Source organism: Convolutriloba macropyga, chromosome 12 (assembly GCF_964194025.1).
Source record: "Convolutriloba macropyga chromosome 12, txConMacr16.3, whole genome shotgun sequence".
Classification (NCBI taxonomy): domain Eukaryota; kingdom Metazoa; phylum Xenacoelomorpha; order Acoela; family Convolutidae; genus Convolutriloba; species Convolutriloba macropyga.
This window is the reverse complement of record NC_134479.1, coordinates 25,252,882-25,272,923: the sequence shown is the minus strand read 5'-3', so window position 1 is coordinate 25,272,923 and position 20,042 is coordinate 25,252,882. Positions and strand designations below refer to the sequence as shown.

The following is a 20,042-nucleotide window of genomic DNA, read 5'->3' as shown; positions in this document are numbered from 1 at the left end:
AACCACTTTTAATCTGCTTTCAACTTTTGTGTTTCAATATTTTGTTAAAGTTGACTGCTCTGATCGGAATTCTAAATGATCTTTTTGAAAAATAATCAAAATTTGCGGTAAATTTAATGGATTCTTCGTACATATAATGAAGCCATAAATGATTTCTTAGTAATCGCAAAAGATCATTAAAAAATTACAGAGAATTTGAAAATTGTCAGAACACTTTTTGTGAAACTGAGAACAAAAGTCAAAACTTAAGCAGTCAATTTTACGTAGAATTTCGCGTGCAAGAAACGGCATTATAATTTTTAATCTAATTGGGCAGTTCAGAATGCTTTTGTCTAAAACATTAATTTTTTTTTAAAAAAAAGTAAGGAATTTAAAATATGGAAAAAAATTTCAGTTTTATAATCTATCAATCATAAGTACTTTTAAATGTAAGCTCCGTTTAGTTTCTAAATCTATATGCAAAATTGTGTTGTATACTGATATAGCCAGATAGCCAAAAGCAAAGACTAAAGACAAAAATATAATCCGTCTCCATCAATCAGAACACTGCAGTTTGCCTTTACTGTTTAATACGGTGGACATTGGTTTTCTTTTGGAGCACAACGAAACCTTTCATTAATGAGGGAGCGGCAACGGCACAATTTTTTAAAATAAGAAAACTACATAACGTGGCAAGTGTTGGATTTTTCGTGTAAATTTACTTATTTCATCACTTTTTTCATTAACCTGTTTTAAGAATAGGGTTATAACATTGTGTGGAAATATGGGGCAGTGAGCGGGGTCTCATCAAATTTGTTTTAAGCTTGGATCTATCCAGCACAATTTTCACCGTGCCTGTTTTATTAAGTTTTCGGTTAATACGCTTACAATCATGGAGATGAGATACATCCCTCGGCAAGTACTAGTGACCAAACTCTTGTTTTTTTTTCAATCATTCATATCAACAACTTTGGTAGCTAATTTTAATCGTTCACAAAAGTTAGGCAAAAAAGGCAAGGGGAAATAAAATGACCAAAATTTGTCACTCGTTTCCACAAAATGCCCATTAAAAACAATTTAGACATTTACCAGGAATTGCATACATCGTTCTTACTTGTCATACAATGATCACATATGGTGTTCCTATTAATCATGAAAATATTAATAGGAAATCATGAAAACTTTTGTATGCCTTATCTGTCACCATATAAATGTTCTTTATATGTTTACCAAAAGTATTTATCCCGGGAATGTATTTCGTTACCAGTAGACACTTGTTATATTGATCTAAAACACCTTTGATGAGTTCCATATGTCATCTGATGTATTTGGTCTTTGACACAAAGCTATACTGTTGCTGAATCAATGAAGAACTATTTTTGATGCTAATCTTTTGTAAACATCAATTGTAATTCTCACAACCTGAATTAATGTCTTCCAATAATTTTGTTTCGGGTTTGATAGGTCATTCAAGTATAAATTTTGTCGATTTAGGAGAATCTATTTGCCCAGAATACATGTTGTCAGGTAGTCAATTACAGGAGTTTTTGGTTAGTGATAGTTAGTGGAAGTCATAATTAGTGTGGTTGGCAACTGAATTGATTGCCCATATAGTCATATAAAACTGTAAAATAGTTTTTAGAGTTCATAAGTTTAACATCAATTTCAGCGATTCTATTGTGCTTTTTATTCTTTTCATTGACAGCGTATCAACAACTAAAATTTCTCTTCTAGTGTCCAATTTCCACGTGCCAGCTCATGACAGGAAAATGTCACTCCATAATCTTAACGTTATCAACAACTGTACTTCCTGCAAATCCGCGTAGATATACGCAAATATTTTAAACTTACTTTTTGAAATATTTCAATAGGAAAAAATAAAAAGTCCTTGAGTAATATGTAAACACATGCAAAAATGACTTTCATGAGATTTCAATCTCATTTTTTTTTACTTCTAGGATGTAAATGCACTTCAGTGTAACTCAGATAATAAGTTTTAAATAACTTTGCGAAAATGGAGAAAAAAGAAGATTATATTTAGTGAACAAAATGTTTATACAAAACTATAAAAAGTTAAGACGGTAATAATTTGCAAACTCTAAGCACTGCAACTGAAAAAAACTTCAAATTTTCAGAAAACCTGCAAAGAAAGTAATTTCATCTTTTTGAGGAAACTCAAAACAAAATATAGGAATCTACCTGACGAAATGTAAATATTTGTTTCATTGGGACCGGAATTAAACCATTACCTGAACTGGATCCTGCATCAATCTATTTTCAACCGTTTTTTTTTCTGCAATAACAATAAGAAAAATGAAACTTTACATGAAATGAATTGTTGACCTCTCACATCTTATTCAGAAACTTATGGCAACATTTTTTATCAAAATTTCACTAATCGAAAAGGTAGTATTTTGTAAGAGTTTGCCCTGTGAATTAGTGAACAACAAAAGTATGCAATAAGCAATGATGCTAATTAATTTATCAGATTAATTAATTAATTAATTAATTTATTAATTAGTAAGATTTAATTCAGAAGTTTTGCATCTTATTGAACTGGCGAGATTTTCAAAATGGTTAAACAAGTTGTTCTGGTTTACCAAATTACTTTGGTTAATTTTAACATGCATTGTAAATCACAAAGCAAAAATTTCTATGGACTAGAGGTTTTTGAAATAGGTGCTATCATTTTTATTCATCAGTCCTATTTTCTTCAGTTTTTTCTAGAAAACTATCTATAGGTGATTAAAACATGTGATTTTTTTGCGACTGAAAACTGTGTGTGTTGTCGATATATAATGTGCACAAAACGTGTATATAATTTTTGATTTCAGCAGGGTGCCTAAACAACAAAAAACCACCGCAGATATATTAACTGATCTTAAAAAAATAGAACCAACCTCATTGTGTTGATTTTACTCTTGACCTCCTTGCAAACTATCCTAGTTGAAATTCGCTTTCAAGTCATCGGTAAACTTCATTAATACTCAGTTTCAAATCACTTGCGCCCTCGGATATTTCAGCTTCTGATTTCAGCTTCTCCTCTTTGTAGGTGTTAAAAAAGGATATGTACAAACGCGCGCGCACTCTCGGACAATTAAAAAAGACGTACACAACCAAGCTAGCCCGCACACAATCACACACACACACAATTATACACACACGCGCTCACACACACATGCACGCACACACACACACCCACATACATATGCACAAACACAAATAACACACACATGCACCAACAGAGACATGCACACGCCCTCTCGCACACACGCAACACGCGCACACACAAACACACATACACACACACACAGGCACGCACACATCCAAACACAAACTTATAATCTACATTTCATTTCAAACGAAGATTTCTCAAAATTTCCATGTAAGCAGACACTAGTTGGACAGGGTTTTACAGCCTAGTTACTTTTACAGCCTTAAAGTATTTAAAGTAAGGCTACTAGTTTCTGTGCGCGAAGTAGACTTACTTAGTTATCTTGGACTACCCGACTCTTTAGAACACTGAAGATATACTTCAACTATAACGGTGTGCAGTATAATTATAATCGGAGTCAAAATATGGAATATACACAAAATTTAGCTACCTCTTCTACTAGACTGACTAGAACGAAGCGTGCAAGCACTATATGTAAGAGAAAAGAGTCTTTTCATATTCTGGTTGGCTGATCATCCAGTATTTCATCTGCTGCATCCATACGGGGTCAAAAGTTTTTTGTCTGAATTTGTAGAATTTAGCTAAAAAACTCGGGAAGTGTCATCCTCATCGAGTCTGTGACTTGTGTCATCGTCTGAGGTCCTTGTTTAGAGAAAAATGTGACTAGATTCGTCAGTAAGTGTTCCCTATCCTGGCGGTTGCAAAACCATTAGGAGTGCCAGTTACAGGGTTGTATGTAGTCTCTGTCGGTGGTACAAAGAGATTTTCCGTTTTAGTAAAACTTGGTTGCGATCGGATTTACCATCTTACCTTATGGTAACAATCCATCAATAGCCAATGTGGGCTATTAAACATTTTAACTGTTTTAAGAAAAATTCCTCCTGAATAATTTTTGACCAGCGAAAAGATGAAAAACAAAATGTTTCTAATTTTCAATTTGTGAAAAAAAGGAGTTTTGAAATAAGAAAAAGAAAATGAAAAAACTAGAAAAGCACAAAGAACAAAAATTAAGGTTGTGTGAGTTTTTGCAAGAGCCGTGCCATTTTTTGGGACAGTGGTTTGTGTGTGGGCTGTGCCCATCAGAGGCGTTTGAATTCAAAAACAATGTTCCTCATTGTCAATATCCCATAAAAATTTAGAGAACTCTGTATCACATGCCAAACAAGTAGCGATATCTTGTGGACAAAGCTCTGCATTGCAATGATACTGCAATGCACGAAAATCAGTCAAAATTTCTTTTTCCTCCTGGTTTGGTGCTAATGTGTTGGGTATCCAATCCATGTAGAGAATCTTTTGGCTGTACACACAAATATTTCATGGCTGTTTTTTCTACGCATTCGATTGGTATCAAGAACAGTCAGTGTCTCCTACCGTATAGGGGAAAAAGAAGTAATAATTTTTGATGGCGTCAAATTTCCCAATGTTACCTCGCAATACCTAGGGTTGATAAAATAGCAGTAGTTTAGGTAATACGGAGACGTGTTATTCGTATTAACTTATTGAAGTCTCGAGCTGACGTGTATGACAAAGTTCGTGTTCTGAAAGTAGTGCTGCATAAAAAAAGTTGTGGATCGTGTGAAACACTTTGTGCAATTTACCTTATGTGATTGCTTGTTGAGATCCATTTATGTGGGAACTGAGATTTAAGAAACTAAATTGTAAAAAAGCGCCTTGCTTTTTATAAACACGATAGGGAGTTCTGTCTTTCTTGAATATGGTATTCAAGTAGTCGCTTTGGCGATCTGCCAGGGTAAATTAATGATTTGACGGGTGCCAAAATCTTTTAATATATCGAGGATTTATTGAAAATTAGGCGCAATCAAGGGTGAGTTTTTATGTTACGTCCTTCTTCGACATGCTCGTTATCCAGTTGGCTTATGGCGCAGGTTGTACTGGAAGTAGGTTTGAGTAGATGTTCTAGTAGAGTAGAGAGGAGGTTATTTCATTGGGGAATATGCACGACATGTTCCCTGTTTATCCCCAGAAGATTGGTGATGTGGTGGTCTCTTGTCACTGGTGGTCGCAAGCTGAGCCCTGGTGATCTGTGGATGGTGCTTTGTGTCAATACGAAAGAATTGAATTGGGATTAGACGGGTCTTGTCAGCGCTTCTGGATGGACTGTACGTCAGGCCAGGACCCAGGACGCTGCAGTCGACTGTGGTGACCCAACAGGGTACATACGGACAGGGTATGTCTCTTTTTTGATCAAGTGGGGAGTATGCAGAGTGAGGGGTCAGTGCATGGGTATTTGTAGGTGGCAGTCGGTCTCTCATAGGGAGGAGACTGGAGGCTAATTGATTGTGGCCTTTGAGCTGGTAGTGGAGGGCTATCGTATCTTGGTGTGTATTGAATTGTTGTCAATGTCTGTGATGTCTTTGTTCACGGAAGCAGGTAGACTAGTCGTTTTGACCTGGGCAGTGTCATACGTACGCGCCCAGAGTAGACACCAAACTGCACCACTGTCTCTGGTGTTGAGAGTTGCATTGTCCCGAGACAGCGCTTGCATTGCTGGCTCCTGACCTTCTAACAGTAGCTCTTGAGTCCAGTTAACTGTTTGTAGCAGTTGGATTGGGGAGTTTTTGTCACTTCCGACAAAAAGTGGCAGTTCTCCGGCGCCTGAGGAAGAAAAGAGAGTAGCTAGTTGGTGAAAACAGTTGGTTCAGCCATGAATAGGCGGCGGCAGCCACAGGTTGAGGCCGTGGAGCCGCTGGCACCATTGTGAAAAATTCAGGCGATTGCATCTCAAACACTGGTTTGGGCATTAGAGGAGCCAGCACCAAGTGTGTGAGATGTGAATGGAGGATATCGTTGATATCCAACATGATGAGGTCGTACTTAGTTTGTTCGACGTTGGAAAGGATTGGTGATTCCTCAGCATGGGTGGGTGATAGTTTGTTTCCATCCGTGGTGACACTAAAACAAAAATGGTGTTATTATCTGGTACATGATAAATTAAGAATAAGTTTTACAGGAATTTTTTGGTAATCAGGATCAACCTCGAAAAAATATATCTCCTTATAATAAAATAGTGTGGGTATCTTTTCGCCACTTGAGGTGAAAAGATTCACGGTGTAGGGATTTAAAATCATGTTTAGGCTGTCTTTCTATTGGAAGTTCATAGCAATCAAAGATTGATGTCGACAGAGTTGGTGCTCTTTGTTTATTCGTGTTATTATGTACGGATGATAAGAGTCTGCTATTGAAATTTTCAAATTTTTATGTAATAATTTTAATTCGTTTTGAGAGTTTGTGGAAGCGCTAACAAAAGATTGTCTTCTTTTTCTCCTTTTTTGGAGATGTTGGGTCGAAATTTTTTGAGTCAGTTTGTAATACGTGAAAAACCTTTTGGCAAAATATCCCAAAAATCCTGATGTTGTTATCGTGGCTAATGTGATATTAGGTTAAAAAACTTTTGGAATAGGTAATGATGTGAGGTGATAAATCATTCAATCAAACAGGGCGAGGTTCTCTTCCATTCATGTACCTGATTATCGGAGTGGCAAGACTATGCATTTACAGAAGCAAGAACTCTCATCACGTATTTGATCTCCTCACAACGGCAGAACTCGGGACACTAATGGAAAATGCTTTCATTAATAAACGGAAGACGAATTTCAATCGTTATATCATCCTGAATGCAAAAGAAACGAAAAGATTGCACAAAAAGTTTCGATCTGGGCAATGAAGAAGATGCAATCGTGCAATCGTTACAGATCAATTCGTTTCAAACAAAATGGTTAAGGAAGTCCAGCGGGAATGAAAGCAACAATTTTATTTTGAGTCAAGCATTCATTTTTAGCCATCAGAAATAAAGTTGATGATCGAAATGAGCTTCAAATGACTGATGGTGACTGCAGTTTTAATTCGTCCCAAACAAACGTCGTTTCGTTCTAAGGAGAAACCCACAGCGTGAATCAGGCAGAAATGTATACGTACTCTTCTGTAATAGGAAAACAACTTTCATAACGTAGGAATTAACTCTGGCTTGACATGGTTTTCAATCCTCAAAGAACAATGAAGAGTGCTTTGAAAGTGGAAAACATATTGCTTTCTTCATTTTGGAACACTTGAAAAGTGTTTCATACAGTAGCTCGTTACCATCGCTGTAAATGTTTGTTAATGTGAAAACTTTAAAGCGATGATTCGAGGAATCTAAAACGTATCTGATATACCAAAAACTGAAAAGTCTGGCAGTCCACTCATCAAGTTCGACAAGTACAAGAGTGCCCTTTACGTAAGCTATTATACCGAAACTTTTCCCAAACGTTTTCAATCTCATTGGGGCGGTTAGTTTCCAGAGTTTTTATTTGGAGACCACAGGGCAACAGAAAAGCGCCGTGTATACTTCTGAAAACAATTTCGTGACAGGGAAATTCCACCGCTTCTGAGAGATGGTATTCGCGATGCGAATCGCTATGACAACTTAGATTGATAAATCGCAGAGCGATTCACCAGCTAGTTCTCTTCATTTAGTCTACATGATTGCTTGGCAAAGAGAAATTTTCCAACTATGCTCGAGTAAGCAAAGTTGAGAGATTGAATTAAATCCCAAAAAATGCCGGTGTGCTAGAAAAGTTTGAACACACGATATATTTGAGGGGCAATTATAAACAATCATGTCTGTTCAGAAAATCACACAGGTTGCATTTTGCAATGAAAAGGTGAATGAATAATATATAATTTGTACATCAGGGTCGTTCAACAATATCGTAATTTGGTGATACATATGTCTGTGGGGTGCATGTAAAAACTGGAGAAATGTCACCAATCACAAATAAAGACGCAGGATAGGCTGAATTTTGCACCGCTGCTTCCTCTATCGCTTCCACTATCTTCGTTTTGCGGGTCGCTTTCTGTTCTTCCTTCATAATCTATCTTTCTTTGTCACGAGTGTGGCTGAGAATATGACGTTCCTTGAAATATAAGTGGTTTGGTTTGAACAGGTGTTTATTCGCCACGTAAGATTATGTAATAGACGGCGATTGTCCAAATCCCTTAGTCTGTTCTGAGGGCACTTTGATTTTGGGTAATTTTCTTTTCGGTTTCTGTGGCGAAACTGGATTCGTATTATTGTAGGCTGGGCATGCTTTTGAAATTGATTGGTAGGGTGGTAATTGCAAAGCAGTTGCTCGAAATTTGGGTGCCATAGTTGAGAGTCAAACACGCAGTGCGTGGGACATTTTGTAATGGACAGAGGAGATGCAGCTTGTATCGTCTGCTGCCCGACGATGTTTCACTGTCGTTGATTCTTCAAGTTTTTGCCTCACGTCTTTTCTTTGCTTGAAGGTCTTGTCCTCTGTAGCTTGTCGGAGGCCGTTCGATATTTTGCCAATGATCCCAGGCCGAGGTTTTTACCCAAAAATACCGAAGAAATCGACTGTAAAAAGTGTAAAAATAAAACTTTCCCCCCTATTTCTCTTTACACTCAAATTCGACTCATTCATTTTCACTCTTCCACCCCTAATTAACGGGAGAGATAGGGAGAATTTTTTAAAATTTTTACACTATTTACGCTCTTTTCCCCCGTTCACAACGCCGGAATTAAAGTGGAATTATTTCTTTTTACACTATTTACACTCTTTTCCCCGTAAAATATATCGGAATAAAGGTTGAATTATTTCAATTTACACCTCTTCCACGTAAGCCAGAATAAAGGTGGAATTATTTTATTTTCACACTCTTAAATGCACCAACCATGAAAGAAGCTCCATAATGACGTTGAGGATGAAGAGCAGCAAAGTTTATCAAGGAATTTCCCTACCAATGTTGAGAAAAAAGTGAAAAAAAAGTAGATTATAGCAAGAATTCAAAAACCTAGGTTGGGGGTCGATATTTTGCTCGATCATATAAAAAAATGATATAAAAAATTTTGATATTTGCTCAATTTTGTCTCCTTTGAACACTTTCCAGTTTCACTTGCACCGAACAAATTTTTTTGAAACTTGATTTGCATAATTGTAGGCTGGGTATGCTTCTGAAGTTGATTGGTTGTATGGTAACTGCACAGTGGTTGCTCGAAATTTGGGTGCCATAGTTGAGAGTCAAACACGCAGTGCTTGGGACATTTTGTAATGGACAGAGGAGATGCAGCTTGTATGGTCTGCTGCTCGACGATGTTTCACTGTCGTTGACTCTTCAAGTTTTTGCCTCACGTCTTTTCTTTGCTTGAAGGTCTTGTCCTCTGTAGCTTGTCGGAGGCCGTTCGATATTCTGCCAATGATCCCAGGCCGAGGTTTTTACCCAAAAATACCAAAGAAATCGACTGTAAAAAGTGTAAAAATAAAACATTACACCCTATTTCTCTTTACACTCAAATTCCACTCATTCATTTACACACTTCCACCCCTAATAAAACGTATCTGATATACCAAAAACTGAAAAGTCTGGCAGTCCACTCATCAAGTTCGACAAGTACAAGAGTGCCCTTTACGCAAGCTATTATACCGAAACTTTTCCCAAACGTTTTCAATCTCATTGGGGCGGTTAGTTTCCAGAGTTTTTATTTGGAGACCACAGGGCAACAGAAAAGCGCCGTGTATACTTCTGAAAACAATTTCGTGACAGGGAAATTCCACCGCTTCTGAGAGATGGTATTCGCGATGCGAATCGCTATGACAACTTAGATTGATAAATCGCAGAGCGATTCACCAGCTAGTTCTCTTCATTTAGTCTACATGATTGCTTGGCAAAGAGAAATTTTCCAACTATGCTCGAGTAAGCAAAGTTGAGAGATTGAATTAAATCCCAAAAAATGCCGGTGTGCTAGAAAAGTTTGAACACACGATATATTTGAGGGGCAATTATAAACAATCATGTCTGTTCAGAAAATCACACAGGTTGCATTTTGCAATGAAAAGGTGAATGAATAATATATAATTTGTACATCAGGGTCGTTCAACAATATCGTAATTTGGTGATACATATGTCTGTGGGGTGCATGTAAAAACTGGAGAAATGTCACCAATCACAAATAAAGACGCAGGATAGGCTGAATTTTGCACCGCTGCTTCCTCTATCGCTTCCACTATCTTCGTTTTGCGGGTCGCTTTCTGTTCTTCCTTCATAATCTATCTTTCTTTGTCACGAGTGTGGCTGAGAATATGACGTTCCTTGAAATATAAGTGGTTTGGTTTGAACAGGTGTTTATTCGCCACGTAAGATTATGTAATAGACGGCGATTGTCCAAATCCCTTAGTCTGTTCTGAGGGCACTTTGATTTTGGGTAATTTTCTTTTCGGTTTCTGTGGCGAAACTGGATTCGTATTATTGTAGGCTGGGCATGCTTTTGAAATTGATTGGTAGGGTGGTAGTTGCAAAGCAGTTGCTCGAAATTTGGGTGCCATAGTTGAGAGTCAAACACGCAGTGCTTGGGACATTTTGTAATGGACAGAGGAGATGCAGCTTGTATGGTCTGCTGCTCGACGATGTTTCACTGTCGTTGACTCTTCAAGTTTTTGCCTCACGTCTTTTCTTTGCTTGAAGGTCTTGTCCTCTGTAGCTTGTCGGAGGCTGTTCGATATTCTGCCAATGATCCCAGGCCGAGGTTTTTACCCAAAAATACCAAAGAAATCGACTGTAAAAAGTGTAAAAATAAAACATTACACCCTATTTCTCTTTACACTCAAATTCCACTCATTCATTTACACAGTTCCACCCCTAATGAAGCGGAGAGATAGGGAGAATTTCTTAAAATTTTTGCACTCTTTACGCTCTTTTCCCCCGTTCACAACGCCGGAATTAAAGTGGAATTATTTTATTTTTTACACTATTTACACTCTATTCCCCGTAAAATATATCGGAATAAAGGTTGAATTATTTCAATTTTACACTTCTTCCACGTAAGCCAGAATAAAATTGGAATTATTTTATTTTTACACTTCTAAATGCGCCGGTCTAGAAACAAGCTCCAAAATGACGATGAGGATGAAGAGCAGCAGAACTTATCAAAAAAATTCCCTGTCAATGTTGAGAAAAAAGTGCAAAAAAGTAGATTATAGCAAGAAATCGAAAACCTAGATTGGTAGGTCGATTTTTTGCTCAATAATATCAAAAAATAATATAGAAATAAAAATTTCTGATACTTGCTCATTTTTGTCTCCTTTGAACACTTTCCAGTTTCAATTGCACCGAAATAATTCTTTATAACTTGATTAGCCTTATTGTAGGCTGGGCATGCTTCTCAAGTTGATTGGTAGGATGGTAACTGCAAAGCGCTTACTCGAAATTTGGGCGCCATAGTTGAGAGTCAAACACGCAGTGCGTGGGACATTTTGTAATGTACAGAGGAGATGCAGCTTGTATCATCTGCTGCCCGACGATGTTTCACTGCCGTTGACTCTTCAAGTTTTCGCCTCACGTCTTTTCTTTGCTTGAAGATCTTGTCCTCTGTAGTTTTTCGGAGGCCGTTCGATATTCTGCCAATGATCCTAGGCCGAGGTTTTTACCCAAAAATACCGAAGAGAAAATTGTAAAGAGTGTAGAAATAAAAAATTCCCCCTATTTATCTGCTTAATTAAGAGTGGAAGAGTTGGTTTAAACTAGTGGAATTTTAAAAAATAAGGGAAGAAATAATAATTTCCTTTGTTAAAAATTACACTTCAATTTTTTTTAGCCTTCTTATTATTTCACTCTTGAATTTATTTTTACACTCTTCCACTCTTTTTTTTCAAAATTCCACTCATTCATTTACACTCTTTCACCCCTAATTAAGGGGAGAGATAGGGGATTTTTTAAATATTTACACTATATACACTCTTTTCCCCTGTTCACAACGCCCGAATTAAAGTGGAAATTTTTTTATTTTTTACACTATTTACACTCTTTTCACCGTAAAATGTATCGGAATAAAGAATCAAATAATTCAGTTTTAAAATCACACAGGATGCATTTTGCAATGAAAAGATGAATGAATGATATATAATTTGTACATCAGGGTTGTTCAACAATATCGTAATTTGGTGATACATATGTCTGTGGGGCGCAAGTAAAAACTGGAGAAATGTCACCAATCACAAATAAAGACGCAGGATAGGCTGAATTTTGCACCGCTGCTTCCTCTATCGCTTCCACTATCTTCGTTTTGCGGGTCGCTTTCTGTTCTTTCTTCATAATCTATCTTTCTTTCTCACGAGTATGGTTGAGAATATGACGTTTCTTGAAATATAAGTGGTTTCGTTTGAACAAGTGTTTATTCTCCACGTAAGATTATGTAATAGACGGCGATTGTCCAAATCCCTTACTCTCTTCTGAGGGCACTTTGATTTTGGGTAATTTTCTTTTCAGTTTCTGTGGCGAAACTGGATTCGTATTATTGTAGGCTGGGCATGCTTTTGAAATTGATTGGTAGGCTGGTAATTGCAAAGCAGTTGCTCGAATAGTTGATAGTCAAACACGCAGTGCTTGGGACATTTTGTAATGGACAGAGGAGATGCAGCTTGTATGGTCTGCTGCTCGACGATGTTTCACTGTCGTTGACTCTTCAAGTTTTTGCCTCACGTCTTTTCTTTGCTTGAAGGTCTTGTCCTCTGTAGTTTGTCGGAGGCCGTTCGATATTTTGCCAATGATCCCAGGCCGAGGTTTTTACCCAAAAATTCCAAAGAAATAGATTGTAAAGAGTGTAAAAATAAAAAATTCCCCCTATTTCTCTTTACACTCAAATTCCACTCAATCATTTACACTCTTCCACCCCTAATTAAGGGGAGAGATAGGGAGAATTTTTTTTAATTTTTACTCTCTTTGCGCTCTTTTCCCCCGTTCACAACGCCGGATTTAAAATGGAGTTATTTTATTTTTTGACCCTATTTACACTTTTTTACCCGTAAAATATATCGGAATAAAGGTTGAATTATTTCACTTTTACACCTCTTCCATGTAAGCCAGAATAAATGTGAAATTATTTTATTTTCACACTCTTAAATGCACCAACCTAAAAAGAAGCTCCATAATGACGTTGAGGATGAAGAGCAGCAAAGTTTATCAAGGAATTTCCCTACCAATGTTGAGAAAAAAGAGCAAAAAAGTAGATTATAGCAAGAATTCAAAAACCTAGGTTGGGTATTAGACTCTCTCAAAAATAAGAGTGTATGAGTGTAAAAAAATTGATACTCAGAATAAGGGTGGAAAAAAGAAGGTATTTTTTTCGGTCCACCTTAAATTACACTCCCTCAAAAACAAGGGTATAAGAGTGTAAAAAAATTGGGTGAGTACGGTGAAGCACATCCACGTTTGCATCTTCAACTGAAATAGGGATCGCAATTTTGTCGTCGAAGCATGCACTGCCGGATTTGTGAGTCCCGCCAGTAGCTGTGGATTGAGGGGCGAAATCTGGCAAAATCTTTCTTCTTTTCAATACACACTCGCGAATCTCCTTGCGAGGACCGCATCCTCGCTGATCTTTAAGGAGCGCCTCTTCCTTGACTTGCGAGGAGTGTCTTTATAAAAATACGGGAAGTGCAAATGCGCGTCTGTCCAATTCAATCGTTGGGGTTGTTTTGGGTTTAGTAGTTACATCCGTAGCCGGTGTTGTTGCCCTGATACTGCTTTGTGAAGGGCCAGCGTTGTCCTGCAAACGCACTTCTGATGGCTTTCTATATTTAATTGTCGACAGTATTTCCTCATCTGTACTTGTCATTGTTAAAAAACTTGGTGAAATGAAAAGCTGCTGATTTGTTGTTTGCATAACAGTATTTGCCAACAAACAATTTTTTATTTTGCGATGAGTGGGCTGAACTAGACTCTATGAAAGATGGTATGATTAAATTTGCATCATTTTTTTCAATTCTAGTGGTTTTCACTGTAAATGGTAATTTCGGTGCAATATCCATTTATGAATTGCCAATTAATTTTTTTTTCAATTAAAAGAGAATTTTTTCTTGCGCATATTCAATGTAAATTGAAGCAGTTCATAGAAATAGTTTCGCGCTAAGCTTTATCTGCTCTAAATTAGCAGCGACGAATTCCTAATCTTATGTCAAAAAATTTGCGACATTTTTTTGAGGTTAACGCGAATTGTAGTCTGCTAATTCCATTTGTGATCCAGGAAGATGGGCGGCTATTATACGTTCGTTAGATCTTTGTCCCTTCATAAATGAAAAAAAAAACTGCTCTATGGTCGGTGATTATTTGAAATGGACAACCATACAAATAGTTTTAAAAAAGATATTTTCACTAAGCTACTCCTTATATTTTGAGCTTAATTACGCTGTAACGTTCTTTAACATTAGTCAAAAATTGTGATACAAATGCAACAGTTTTCCTACCATAATGGTTTTGTAGCTGAAGAGCGGTTTCCAATACCTCTCTTGATGCATCACACTTTTCTCTGCTCTACATATTTGGGTCCGAGTGTCTTTTTTAGTTGCATTGGCTATCCTCTTCTAGATATTTTTAAAAAGAATTTTGCGGTTGACTGTCCAGAAAAAATTTTCAAATATAATGATCTCAGAGGATGACAATTTTTTGAAAAGTTTCTGATGAATTCACTTAAATAATGAACTAATCGTAGAGATGAACCCAGTTTCTTTAAAGCTGTTGGGATTTAGAAGAATAACTTGCATCAATTTTATTGCTGAAACGCTGAACACTAGGTGACAAAACCAGATGGCCTTAGAATCTATGTCAAGTTTTGCTAATTAACTTCTAGCCAAATTCTCAGGTTCTCCTCATCAAGAATTGGAGGGACTTGGCAAAGTAATTCAACAAGATCTTCAACTTCTTGTTTTCAGACTTTAAAGACGTTTCCAAAAAAGCAATACGTCTGTTCTAATCCAAGGAGGGTATGATTTATTGCTTTCTGAAGTTCAGCCTGCTTATTCATCAACCCAAAAAATCCTACGTTGATATTCTTTTTGTGTTTCTGTTGCGTGGCCTCTTTATGTCCAAGGTACTGGTAGGCCCGCCTCCGTTTCGTGAATTACCCTTGACTCGCTCTCTGATCTTCGTTCATTCTGGCCGTTGCGTCTTCCTTTGCTTCCAATTCCCTGCTTCCTGATCTCTCCTCCCAAGTGTTTTCACTGAACAGTTGGTTCCACTGCACGGTTTCTGAGTGTCGGAGTGTCTGTTTTTTTTGTTGCAGTGGCTACATTTTTCTTGATACTTTGAGAGTGATATTTGCGTTCGACTGCCCCGACAAAGTCTCTAAGTTAATGCTTTGAGAGAATGAAATTTTTTAAAAAACAATTGAAGACTCTTATTAAATAGTGAACTGATCGTTGAAAAAAAGGCAGTTTCTTTAGATCTGTTGGGATTTAAAAGAAAAATTTGCATCAATTTTATTGCTTAAGGGCTGAAAAACGGTTGCCGAAAACTGATACTGATGACCTAAGCACCCTATGTCTGGTTTTTGCGAATTGAATTTTAGCCAAAGTTATTTTCAAGTTCTCCTCATCAAGATTTTTAAAGCATTGGCGACTAGTTCACAAGGTCTTCGAGTTCTGGTTTTTTGAAAATTATGTTGTCGCCAAAGGAACACTACGACCTTTCTAATCCAATGAGGGTATGATTTATTGCTTTCTGAAATTCAGCGGCATATCCGTCAACCCACAAAATCATTCCTTGAATGTATATGAGCCTGTCACATCGCCTCTTACTAAGTTAAAATTACAATGGTGGGACGTTTCAGGGAGAAAATGAAGTTGACTGTGCAAAATTTGCAAATCAATTGTTGTAATGAATGCTGTTTCTTCTGGTGCCTTTACAGTAAAATTTTGTGAAATTGACTGTATAGATTCTATATTAGGCATTTGTTTTTAATTATTGTGACTTGACTATTTATGGACAGCTGAGTCCACTGCCAACTCTATTAATTTGTCCTTGTTTTCGGTGAAGATTGTTGGTGAAATGACATTTTGATCTGAATATGAAGATAATTTCTCAGTATAACTTTTTTTGTTAGTTACTCTAATTCTATCTTAATTTTATCTTCCAAGAAAATAGAAAGGTTTCTACCCTTTTGGTGTCTTGCATGATATCTTCTTTGAATTTTATGTTTAATAATGTGTGATTTTGATTTACCGATTCTTGAGATGAGTTCTGGGAATTTTGGTGAAAACTGATATTTAGTCAAGCATGATCACTGATTCACAATGCAGTTCATTCGTGGATTTTGCGCTGGTTATTGCGTTCTGCGAGTTCCCAATTTGTCTAACAGCGTTCACTACCGCAAAACAATCTTTTCTATTGTTCAATTGTTATACTGTGCAGTGCGATCAAGCATCACATCGTTTGCATCGACTGACTCGGAAAATTGTTGAGTTCTTGCGCATTCTTTCGTGCTCTTTAGGCTTAGGGAGAGTTTTGAACAACTTCGTCGAACGAAGACTAATTGATGATTGAGCAACAGCTTTCTGAGTTGAGTTCCACTGTAGCCTCCGTTTTGCCGATTTTGTTGACTAACTTTTGCGGCGCAATTTTATCCTCACGACAATGATTACTGAACGTTGACTCGTTATTGTCTTCAGATTGATTTAAGTTAGAATTTTATTCCTCATTATAGTTCCCGATTTGATTCACTGTGACTTCTGATCTCTGCTCCGCGTAATCCACTTGGTTCATCTGAGAACTGGGACCACTCGACTATTGGGCTGAACTTCTTTTCCAACATACCTTTTTGCAAAATTGTTCCGTTAACCACAACGTTTACACTTCTTCTCCCTAGCAGGACACACTGCATTGCGTATTGATGGCCATCATTGACCACAGTTCTGCACGTTTGAATAGCGGGGTAATTTTTTCTCCTTTGACTCCTAGTTCCGTCGGAGTTCCTCTTGAATTCTTGTTGCGGTTTAAGTGGCATTGAAGCTCTGAGAATTTTTCTTGTTGGTTCTTATGCCCCATTCCCATATCGACAGCAGCTGAAAAAGCCCGTGGCGGTTCAACTGTATATCTTAACAGCTCTCTTTAGATTTCACTATCGATCATAGTCGTAATAAATTTGTCGCGTAATTATAGCCTATTCTAGATAATATGTATGCGTTTGACTACCTTTTTGGGAGCATGGCAGGAAATGACAACGATCTAGGAGCAATAACAAAGACTGGGTATGCAATTGTTATCCATTTAAAACAAAGTACCGGTGCCGTCCATTATGACAATGAGAAATGTCTCAAATAGTACCTCATCACCTTCGCTGTAAATGTTTGTCATCTTGAAAAATTTGATAAATTGATAAGTATATAGACATTATTTTGTAGGACCCGATATAACAAAATTTTATTCCTTTTAGATCTGAAAGGGTAATGTATTGTTGCATTCCGTTAAACTTTAGCCAGATATTTCTGTAAAAAATTTCCGAATCACTGTCGTGGTTAATATTTTGCTCACAACCCGGAGTGAGAGTCCACCCTTATTCCAAGGTGGTGGTCAAGCAAGCCGAATTTTGAAAATGAGGCACACTAAACCGAAAAATTTTGGGATACCGGTATTTTAAGTTACCCCTGGCAAGACGGTGGGCGTCGCGGCTTCGCCGCGATAACCGGCCGGTGGTTTCCGGATTACATCACACAGCGGATGAGAGGCATGACCATGGACAGTGGTCCGCCGAGGCCCGTACTCACTAGATGTCTAGAAATTGACGTATTTTTGATTCTGTGGCGCATTGGAATAGATTATGCTCTATAATACTATACGCACTGTTGACTGTAACGGTTAACAATGTATTATCTTTGATATTACATAACTATTACATAACTTTCGGCTTGTTTTTATGTCGCCTTACTTTTACTTCGGCTTACTTTGCGTCCACCTTATTCCAACGATATTAGACGAGAATAAGGGTGTAATGAAATTTTCACTCATAAATAGGAATGAAAAGAGTGTAAGAGGGTAATTTTGATGAAACAACACTTTTTTACACTCTTTACACTCTTTACTCCACTCCTATTAGACGCTTTATGATTTTTTATGATTGCAATCTTTAGTCCAAGTTTTAGCAGGGAAAAGAGTGGAAGACTGTAATTTTAAAAATTCACTCTTAGAAATACACTAAAACTACAGTAGTAATATAGTGAGCTACACTCCCCGGGGGGGTGAGGTCCCCCATGTATTAAGATAGGGTATAGCGTATTTTTCGGGATTTGGGTCCTCCGTAACGTATTAAGATAGGGAATGAATTAGCATGTATTAAGATTAGGTATAGCGGCGTTAATGTATTAAGATAGGGTATAGCCGCCATGTATTAAGATTAGTTATAGCCGGCGACATGTATTAAGATTATGCGCCGACATGTATTAAGATTAGTAATAGCCGCCGACATGTATTGAGAATAGTAATAGCCGCCGACATGTATTGAGATTAGTAATAGCCGCCGACATGTATTAAGATTAGTAAAAGCCGCCGACATGTATTAAGATTAGTAATAGCCGCCGACATGTATTAAGATTAGTAATAGCCACCGACATGTATTAAGATTAGTAATAGCCGCCGACATGTATTAAGATTAGTAATAGCCGCCGACATGTATTAAGATTAGTTATAGCCGCGGACATGTATTGATTAGGTTCCGCCATGTATTAAGATAGGGTATGGGTTTTGTGTATGTATTTGTGCATGTACATTTTCTAGTAGTATAGTCGGTGCAAATGTGGGGGTAGGTTCGGAGACGCTCCTTATTGGCTGAAAATTTGAGGGGAAAATATCAATATTTGTGTAGTTATTAAGTGTTTACTTGAGAACAATAGAATTGGCGTGGGTAATTAATTGCTGTAATTATGTGAGGTGTAATTATGTGACAGGTTGAATTTTGTTTACAACTTTTATGTTATTAAATTGTGAAATTAATTGGTGGGGGTTTTCAATTACCCTAGTTATCTGAGGGGTAATTATGTGACATGTTGAATTTTTGTTTACAAATTTTAGGTCAATTGCAAAGATTGTTCCCCTAATTGTTTGAATCAATTGTGTAACAAATGTCTTTTGCGCGCTCATTAATTGGAAAAAGTCAAGATAGCAAGAGGTAGTTTTGATCTACCGTCCTCTGGGTTATGGGCCCAGCGCGCTCCCACTGCGCCATCTTGCTAATTACATGCATATATGCATTATTTTTTGTACATTATTTGAAAAAAGATGTTAAATAAAAGAAAAAAATGAATTAAAATAGTATAAAATGACAGACACAGTACAAATTATGAGCATCAAAATACAAAATTACTCAATCATTTACAATAAATTGTATAAATTTCAATGAACATCAAGGTACACTTAGCCGAGTGGTTAATAAAGTTCGATAAAAAAAGTTTAGAAAACTCACGAGAAACAGTTACGAGAAACATATACTATCGACTTTATTAACTTCAGCTTACTAAATACCAAAATGAACACTACTACATATAGTTACTTATAAAATTTTACACGTGTACATCATGAATATTGTTCAAGTTGGTTTGGAAAAACTTAAATAGTTGAAATGCTGCAAAAATTGCGTAGAATCCACACAAATTTTGCATCTTCTGAAGTGGTCGATGTATTATTTTTTGGTACTTTTTACCTAAAAATTTGTAATGTGTTACTGATCGAGCCAGAGAATCCGCATAATAGTAACTTCTGTTGAGTCGAGCAATCAATATCCAATGTTCACCGACTTCTTTACTCGAAGCAGTGTTAATGATTGCAAAGCTGAATTTGGGTAAATTTGGAATGAAATCTGCTGGAAACGATCCAATGTATTTGAATTTTAGCTCAGGAATGCGTTCAATAATTTGTTGAAGAGATTGATTATCCATCACAAATAATCTTCTGTTTCAATTCGCAAGCTCCGTTTGAACAGGGATTTTTTCTCACATTACAATCAAGTTGAAATGATTCGTTCTTTTCAATAAAGCAACAATCTTTAGATTGGGGAATTTTACGTATCAGATCTCCTGTAGATTTACTTACTCTGTCTTCACTATTACCT

At 37.0% G+C, this 20,042-nt stretch overlaps 1 non-coding gene across 1 annotated transcript; it reads right to left on the bottom strand.

Moving 5' to 3' along the window:
* Window positions 1-19,094: 19,094 nt before the first annotated feature.
* Window positions 19,095-19,166, bottom strand: Trnam-cau (transfer RNA methionine (anticodon CAU)). Its single transcript has one exon. It is a non-coding gene; the product is annotated as a tRNA-Met (tRNA).
* Between the last annotated feature and the right edge of the window lie 876 nt (window positions 19,167-20,042).